A 7932-nucleotide genomic window follows, 5' to 3' on the forward strand; every position below is an offset into this window, starting at 1 on the left:
CTAATTTATATTCGAATATTTATAATATTTTAAAAAATAAACAAATTCATCGTATTATCAAACTAAAAGAAAAATACTATAAACAAGCAAGTCAATATAATTCAAAACATAAACAAAATGTATTGATCATCAACTATAATTACTAGTATATTGTTCAACAATACTAAAACTATCAGCTATGGTCTTCATTGTCATCTTCGTCCTCATCATCATAGCCCTCATCCGAAGACATTGAGGGTGGCGGCGGTGGCGGTGGTAGTGAAACTGCACAAGAACTACTTGACGCTCTAACTTTCTCATAATAGCTAACATAAGCCTCATTCCATCTCTTCTGTTTCAGCTTTTCCTTCTTGGCCTTTTCAATTGCCAGTTCCAACTTTTCTAACTTCTTTTGAGTCTTTTCCAAAGGATCCAAGCGTGTATCTAACAACTTACTAATACACTCATCTGTTTGTTGAGTAACACACTGAAAAAACTTAGGCTATTGTATATCTAGGTAGAATACAGATGAAAAAGCCCAAATATAAAAATAGCTCTTCAAGCCTTACCTTATTGACATGTCCCCACCTCTCGGATCATAGGGTAAAGGGCTATGCTGGAAATCAACCTTTGACTGAAGGATTACCAACAAATGACTAGACAGAAGACAGGGACATAGAAGTTTAGTTTCCAAGTGAATTCAAGCTTTCCCTGGAGTCACACCCAAAGAGATATCAAAGTATAAGAAAACTTCAGAAAACTATATTGTGTACATGCTCACCTCCGAAGTACTAATCCAATAACAAGTGATTCTCCACTTCTTGTGTGATCAATCACATGGGCATAATTTTAAGTATAACTACAACTATGAAAATGCAAGGAATATTTATCAATAGAAGGGATAGATATAAGAGATATACATACTGGAAAACCATTGTGTTTGTTGCTCTGTAGAATGGAAACTACGTCTGAAACCTTAACTACCCGAGGTAACGAGATCACCTTCAATACATAGATTTACAGAGTCAAAAGCCAAAGTATCAAAAGAATAAGGCATGTGAAACATATAGTTTAACCAGTGGTAGCATCAATTTTAGAAAGTTACATATCACAAGAATGACACACCAAAAAACAAATAATAAACAAAAAACAATACTTGGACAACTAATAAAGGACATGCAATTTGTTAAATAATTTGAAAGTTCACTCACCCTTCCACTTCCAGAGGCCTCCTTTGCTGTCATGTTCCGTATCTTATATTTAGGCCTTGATTCCAGAAATGGAATGCCCCTTAATCTTGCCAGCTCTTCATATAGACCCTCGTTAAAAGTATCACCCACATCCTGTAAGGGAAGAACTTAGTGCATTTTGAAGTGACTTCTTTGTACAAGAAAGTCCTGATCTGCATACCTTCAATATAAGAAGAACAAGCATAATAAGGGGCAAAGGTTTCAGGTTATTTGTTATTTCAACCATAATGACACAAAGAGACACTGTCATCCGCATTGAACAACCAAGAAAAAATGTAGCTCCTAGCAAAGCATACCTGAACATAAGAAAGTATCGGATGAACATTACAGGGGAAATGGGGATTCCACATATAGAAAAAGAAAATCATTCAGTATAGTAGGGATTAGAAAGCTTTGCTCTTTTGATATTTTTTGTTTCTTGTCCTCAATGGTCTTAGTATTATCCTTCTCTTTTAATAATAATAATCCCTTTTATCAAGAAACAAAAGGCTTCAAAAAATATAACTATGGAACAAGTATATATCTTTTTGACCATGACTTTAAAGGAATGTCAAGAAAGACACTCATATTCCCTCTTCAATGTTGAGCTTTTTGTAATATTTTACAACAAACATGCCAACAAGACGTCCATAAGTTGATCCTATCATTATACCAGGGACAAATTGACCGGCTGGCATAGCAGTACCAAACGTTAACACTACTAAAGTATAAAACATAACCTGCTACATACAGAGAAAATAATTGGTATATAATCAAGTGCACCAAGTGGTAACTCTATTCAATATTGGTGCATGAAGATAAATCAACAAGAATTCCTATCAACCATATACACATACATGTATCCAAGAACTCTATTGAATCAAAAAATAAAAAATATCTCAATATAAAGGCTAATGCATTTAAAGTCCAACCCAGTAAGCAAGAGTGAAATACGAAAAAGGTTAACAGACTTTGGGAACTGTACTCATGTATTGTTTTTGCACTGAACAAATTCCTTGATGGCATCATCCTGAAGCAATAGAGAAGTAACTTACTATAATATAACAATAAATGAAAAAGCAAATTATGATTCCCAGTTCATTTAAAACCTGTGTATTGAAGAAAATAGTCGCAAGATCATTATACTCCTTGTCACTGCTACAAAAGAACTGCCAAAAAAGGGCATAAATTAAATGGAATCTCCAAAAGTAATTAAGTCCAGGAGTACACCCTTGTTTCAACTATCATTAAGTAGTTTTAAAGTATGAAAACACAAAAATAAAAATAAAGATCAAGCTGAAACTAAAAAATAAAAATAAAAATAAATAAAAATGAGAAAATTGAATAAGACTAACAATGATGAACATCATATAAATTCAACGTCTTACATTTAGATAATTCCCATACATTCCAGGAGGACGTGGGTATTCAATACCAGAAGTAGGATCAGATTCTGGGCATGGACTACATTCTCTTAGAAGTGGCAAGCAAAATGAAATAATTGACGTTAAAAGGGAGACAAGGCATGCTTCATTAATTTGCAGTGCAGGAGAAGGAAGGAGCAAACAAAAATAAGAAGACAAGTGAGAAGATAAAGGTACTACTAGCATGATAAACAACAAAATATCAATAATAATCACTTTCTTTCTTCAGTACAGTTCTTCCATTCTTACACCATCCCATTGCAGTTCGCACTACAACAGCAACAATAGCAGAAGTGAAGAAGACACGCCACATAAGTTGACTCCTCCACTTTCAAGAGCATAGGAGAAAAATCAAAACAAAAATATATATGATGAATGATTTACCACATTTTCCCTTCTAATGAAAAAAAGCCATGTCACTAAGAATTCCTTACCAAGATGTTACCTCTTCCAATGCAAAGAATACACCACCAACAGGAGCTCTAAATGCAGCAGCAATTCCTGCTGTACACCCACAGGTTACCAGATCTCGTCGATCTCGATCACTTCTGAATACTTGAAACCATCTTGAATTTATATGATACTTAGTGGAACCACCCTACTCAAGACATGACACCAACAGATTATATCAGTTTCTTCCATATAAAATACATATTCAGTGAAAATCACACAAAACTGGTCTTAAAAAAGTAATGCACAAAAGCACAGAGGAAAATTCAGGTAATATAATGTGCAAGTGTTGATAAATTAGAAAGCAAGGTTCATTTAAATGGTCAGTTAAAATACAATGGAAACTTTATGTGGTGTTGCCACCACATTTTAGCCTCTTTATTTAAGGGAAACAAAGCATTGAAAGGACATACTGAAATATCTAACACATACTATGCGTATATTATACTTTTAACATACCATTTAGATACTACCATATACTGAGTAGTACATACTTACTTGTCCAAGCAAAGAAGCAATACAAGCACCAGTATGGATAAGAGGACCCTCTTTACCTAAAGCAAGGCCTCCTCCCACTGATCCAATGCTGCCAAATATCTGAACATAAGAAGAATCCTTGCATTTAATACTCTTAACTTGATCAGCAAGAGCAGCAAGAAAAGACAAGTTAGAGTAATATAATATTAAGCAGCAGCCAAGAAAAGAAGCACATGCTCTTAGCTTGATCCACTCATCTTCAGATCCAATTATACACAATAATACTTTATTTCAATATAAACAAAGAATAAAATTAAAGAAAGAAAGAAATGAAAGGACACACATACATTCTTGAATCATGCATGTATATACACTGAAAAATCAAAACACATAACATAATTAAGGATATAGAATTAAGGCCACAAACTAAAAAGAAAAGAAGAGCAGTAGTATAGTGAAGTGATCTGAAAAATAATAAGGTAAATAGTGAAAGCAGTTAGAAGTAGATGAAAAGTGCAAACCTTGTAGTTTACGGCATGTATTTGATATTATTATTATTATTGAAGCCATGCATATATTTCATTGTAACTGCTCTATGGCCTTAGATAGCTTTTAATGCATATAACTGTGAAATCCAATCACTTCAAACCTTCTCCAAAATTCTCTCTCTCCTCTCCTTAATTCAGCACCTTCTAGCACTACAGAAAGAGATAATAAATTGACAACAACAACAACAATAATAATATAATATAGTACTGTAATCGTGTAAGCTTATAACCATAGAGTATGCTATATAGAAGAAGAAGAAGAAGAAGGGCTTTAATTAAGTAAGTAATTGTACTTGTACTTGTTCCTAACTTGGAGAAGAGCAAAGAGACAGTTGTTGAATCTGCCAAATCTGCTACAAATGTTGCCAAAGAAACTGTTCACAACACTGGAGAAAAAGACTCTGATGCAGAACCTTGAACAAATATGAACAACTATTATCATTGTTTATGAACAAATATGAACAAAGAAGTTGTTCACAATACTGGAGAAAAAGAGCATTTAATATTATCATTGTTTATGAACAAATATGAACAAAATTATGAACAGCAAACAGACATTTTATGAACAAAATTCACAAAGTAGACAACATTCAATATTATCAGTGCTTATGAACAAGTATGAATAAAAAAATGAGCAAAATTATGAACATCAAAGTGACTGTTTAACCAACTACACAGCATTCAATGTTCTCAATTTATCACAGTTCTCACTGGCTGCGAGGAGGAAGGGCAGTAGCAGAAACACAACGGCGACACACAGAGAGAAGGAGAGCGCTCGAACAGAAGAGACGACCAACGAGCTTCCAAACGACGGCGAGGGAGCTTCCAATCACGACGACACAGCTTCATACGACAGCGACGGATCTTCTATGGTGGCGGTGGAGGCTATGTGTGTGTAGGGGCTGCGGTGGCTGCGCCGCTGCAGGGCTGCGAGGCTGTGGAAGTTGCGGGGAGCTACGAGGGCTGATGCGAGGGTTGCGTGGCTATAGTGGCGGCAGAGACTGCGATGGCTGTGGGCGGCGGGCTGCAGGGCGAAGAGTTCGAGGGATAAGGGCGAAGAGTTCAACAACACTTTCTACAGTAATGTTCGAATGGAGTGTGAATGGGTGGTGATAAAATTAGGGTTTTCAATATTTCCGACGGATTTAATTTAAATTACAGACGGATTTTCCGTCTGTAATAATTTAATGAAAGGTAGCATTTTGTCTATTTAATTACAGACGGATTATTCGTTTGTAATAATTTAATAAAAGGTAGCATTTTGTCTATTTAATTACAGACAGATTTTTTGTCTGTAACCATTTCTCACAGAAAAAAATTAATTTTTTCGACGGAATTATCGACGGATTCTCTTTTCCGTCTGTAATTTATGCTAATCCATCTTTTTTGTTTTCCGACAAAAAATCCCTCTGAAAATCCCTATGAAATTCCCTTTGTATTTCCGTAGGATAAAATCCATCAGAAATATCCGTCTGTAATAACTAGTTTTCTAGTAGTGAACTCTAGCCCCATTACATCCCGTTAAAGACCTCATGATATTTGTCATTCATGCATTAAATACTAGTTGATTGTTAGATGACTTGCAATTCTTTGAAAAGCATGATAAAAGGAGAATTGAGTGGTTAAACCCTAAACACTGAGCGAATTGAGTGAACACACATTTGGTGAGGGGTTCGACCACTCAATTCTATGTTCTTGCACCTTACACCGTATCTTCTTGCAAGTTGTTTGATTGATCAATTTTTAAGAATTTCAATTCAATTCTTTGGACATTGATCTTAATGCATGAACTCTTTGCGTTAGCCCTTACGCCTTCTTGTGACAGATTAGAATTTCATGTTTTGTTTCTACCAACCTTCATTATAACACATTTTAGCTATTAGTCTTAGGATAGTTGCATGCATTTACGTAGTATATAGCATAAGTCATTTTCCCTTTTCATCTATCTCCTTTGAGTGTGTTTAGCATAAGGACATGCTAGTGTTTATGTGTGGGGGAATTGATGAATCCATATTTGATGATGATTTTTTGGTTAGAATTGAATGGATTTTATCACATAAACTTGCACTTATTCCCTTGAATAGCATGCTTTTGAACTTTCCTCCCGAATTGTGCTTGATATTGAAAACATGCTCTTTTATGCTGAATTTGATCTATTTTTTATTCCATTTGCCTTCCATTCGATGCCTTGATGTTATTTGTGAGTGAATTCAAGTTAATAAGGTAAGAATGGGTTGGAGAAAATGGAAGAAGAGCTTGCAAAATGGAGGAAGCATGAAGAATCAAAGGAGAGGAGTTCAGAGACGTGTGCGTGCGCACAGCCTTCTGTGCACCCGCACAGGAGCCCAAGCAGAGCACGTGGATCAGTTCGGGCGCGTCGCGTGTCCCGCCTAGCATCACCTAGTGTGCGTGTGCACAGCCTCTTGTGCGTACGCACAGGAGGGAATTTTCGCAAAGTGTGCGGACGCACACGCCTATGCGTCTGCACAGGTGTCCGTGCATGACCTCATTAGAGAAACACGTGCCTCGCAATTTGAGGGCTTTGGGGGCCAATTTCTGAAGTCTTGGAGCTCATTTTGGAGGGGAAATGAAGGAAATAACATAGCATGTCATTAGTATAGTTTTAGGAGTAGAATAGAAGGTTTTAAATTTTAGTTTTCTCTAAGTTTTCTCATTTTCTCCATTAGGGTGTTATTAGGGTTTTATATTCCAAGTGCCATTTCAATTTTCGATCATTATATTTTGCTAATCTCATTGTAAGTATTCTCTTGTTATTAGTCTTTATGGTTATATTATCATTACTCTTTCTTCTCATTCAAGATATAGTCAAATTTTGTTTCTCTTTTGCAATTCCACTTTCTTGTTGATGAGTTTGATGTTTGATGTTCATTTCATTATTTCTTATGTTATTCTTGTTGATTGAAATCAATTGTTGCTTTTAATTCCAAGTCTTTTCTTATTTTTCTCATGTTTAAGCTTTTTGCCTACCAAGTGTTTCACAAAATGTCAAACATGGTTTTAGGCTAAATTTTTGCCTTTTGGCTTAGGTAAAGTGATCAATTGGGTTCCTAGAGTTGGAATGTCCAACATTTAGTGTCATTTCATAGGTTGTTAATTGTTCTTTTTTCCCACTAACGCTAATTTGTTGCTAAGGCAATTAGCAAGTAATTTAGGATTTGTGGGTTAAGAACACTTATGCTCATTTAACTTACCTTCCGATGAGAGGGTTGATCAAGTGAGACTAATTGATTGTCATAGTTGTGGTTCCAACAAGGAAAGGATCCTTAGCTCACTCTAAGCCAAGACCTCTTTTTAAGTTTTTAACATTTCATACATTGCCATGTTAATTTCTTTTATATTTTACTTGTTCATATTACATAGTCGGTTCTTTAATTTCTTCATTATTTCAATCATTACAAATTTGCATGTTCTTTTATTGCTTTATATGTTTATTTCTTCATTGAAAACCCTTGATTGCTACAATCGGAATCTGCACACTCATTGCCTCTTAAGTGCTTCCTTGGGAGACGACCCGAGACTTCAAACTCCCGGTTATTTTGTTTTGACTGTGACTACCATTTTGAAATAAATTTGATTGTGAGAGTTCATCGTTGGTTTGGACTATGCTACTAACGAAGTGATTCTTATTTTGATTAATTCTAAACCGACGACACTTTCTCGCACATCACATACACACGGATTATCAAATGAAGAATTAAAAACACTCATACTAAGAAGCAAGCAAGAGATGAAGAGTCAAAACATAGTTGATCTATCCTCAACATCTTAAGAAGCCAACCTTGTATAAGGGTTTCTAACACGTAA

General features: G+C 35.3%; 1 pseudogene; it reads right to left on the reverse strand.

The window, feature by feature from the left end:
- Nucleotides 1-544: 544 nt before the first annotated feature.
- LOC130934013 (chloride channel protein CLC-d-like) lies at nt 545-4549 on the reverse strand (annotated as a pseudogene).
- Between the last annotated feature and the right edge of the window lie 3383 nt (nt 4550-7932).

Source organism: Arachis stenosperma, chromosome 6 (assembly GCF_014773155.1).
Source record: "Arachis stenosperma cultivar V10309 chromosome 6, arast.V10309.gnm1.PFL2, whole genome shotgun sequence".
Taxonomy (NCBI): Eukaryota; Viridiplantae; Streptophyta; class Magnoliopsida; order Fabales; family Fabaceae; genus Arachis; species Arachis stenosperma.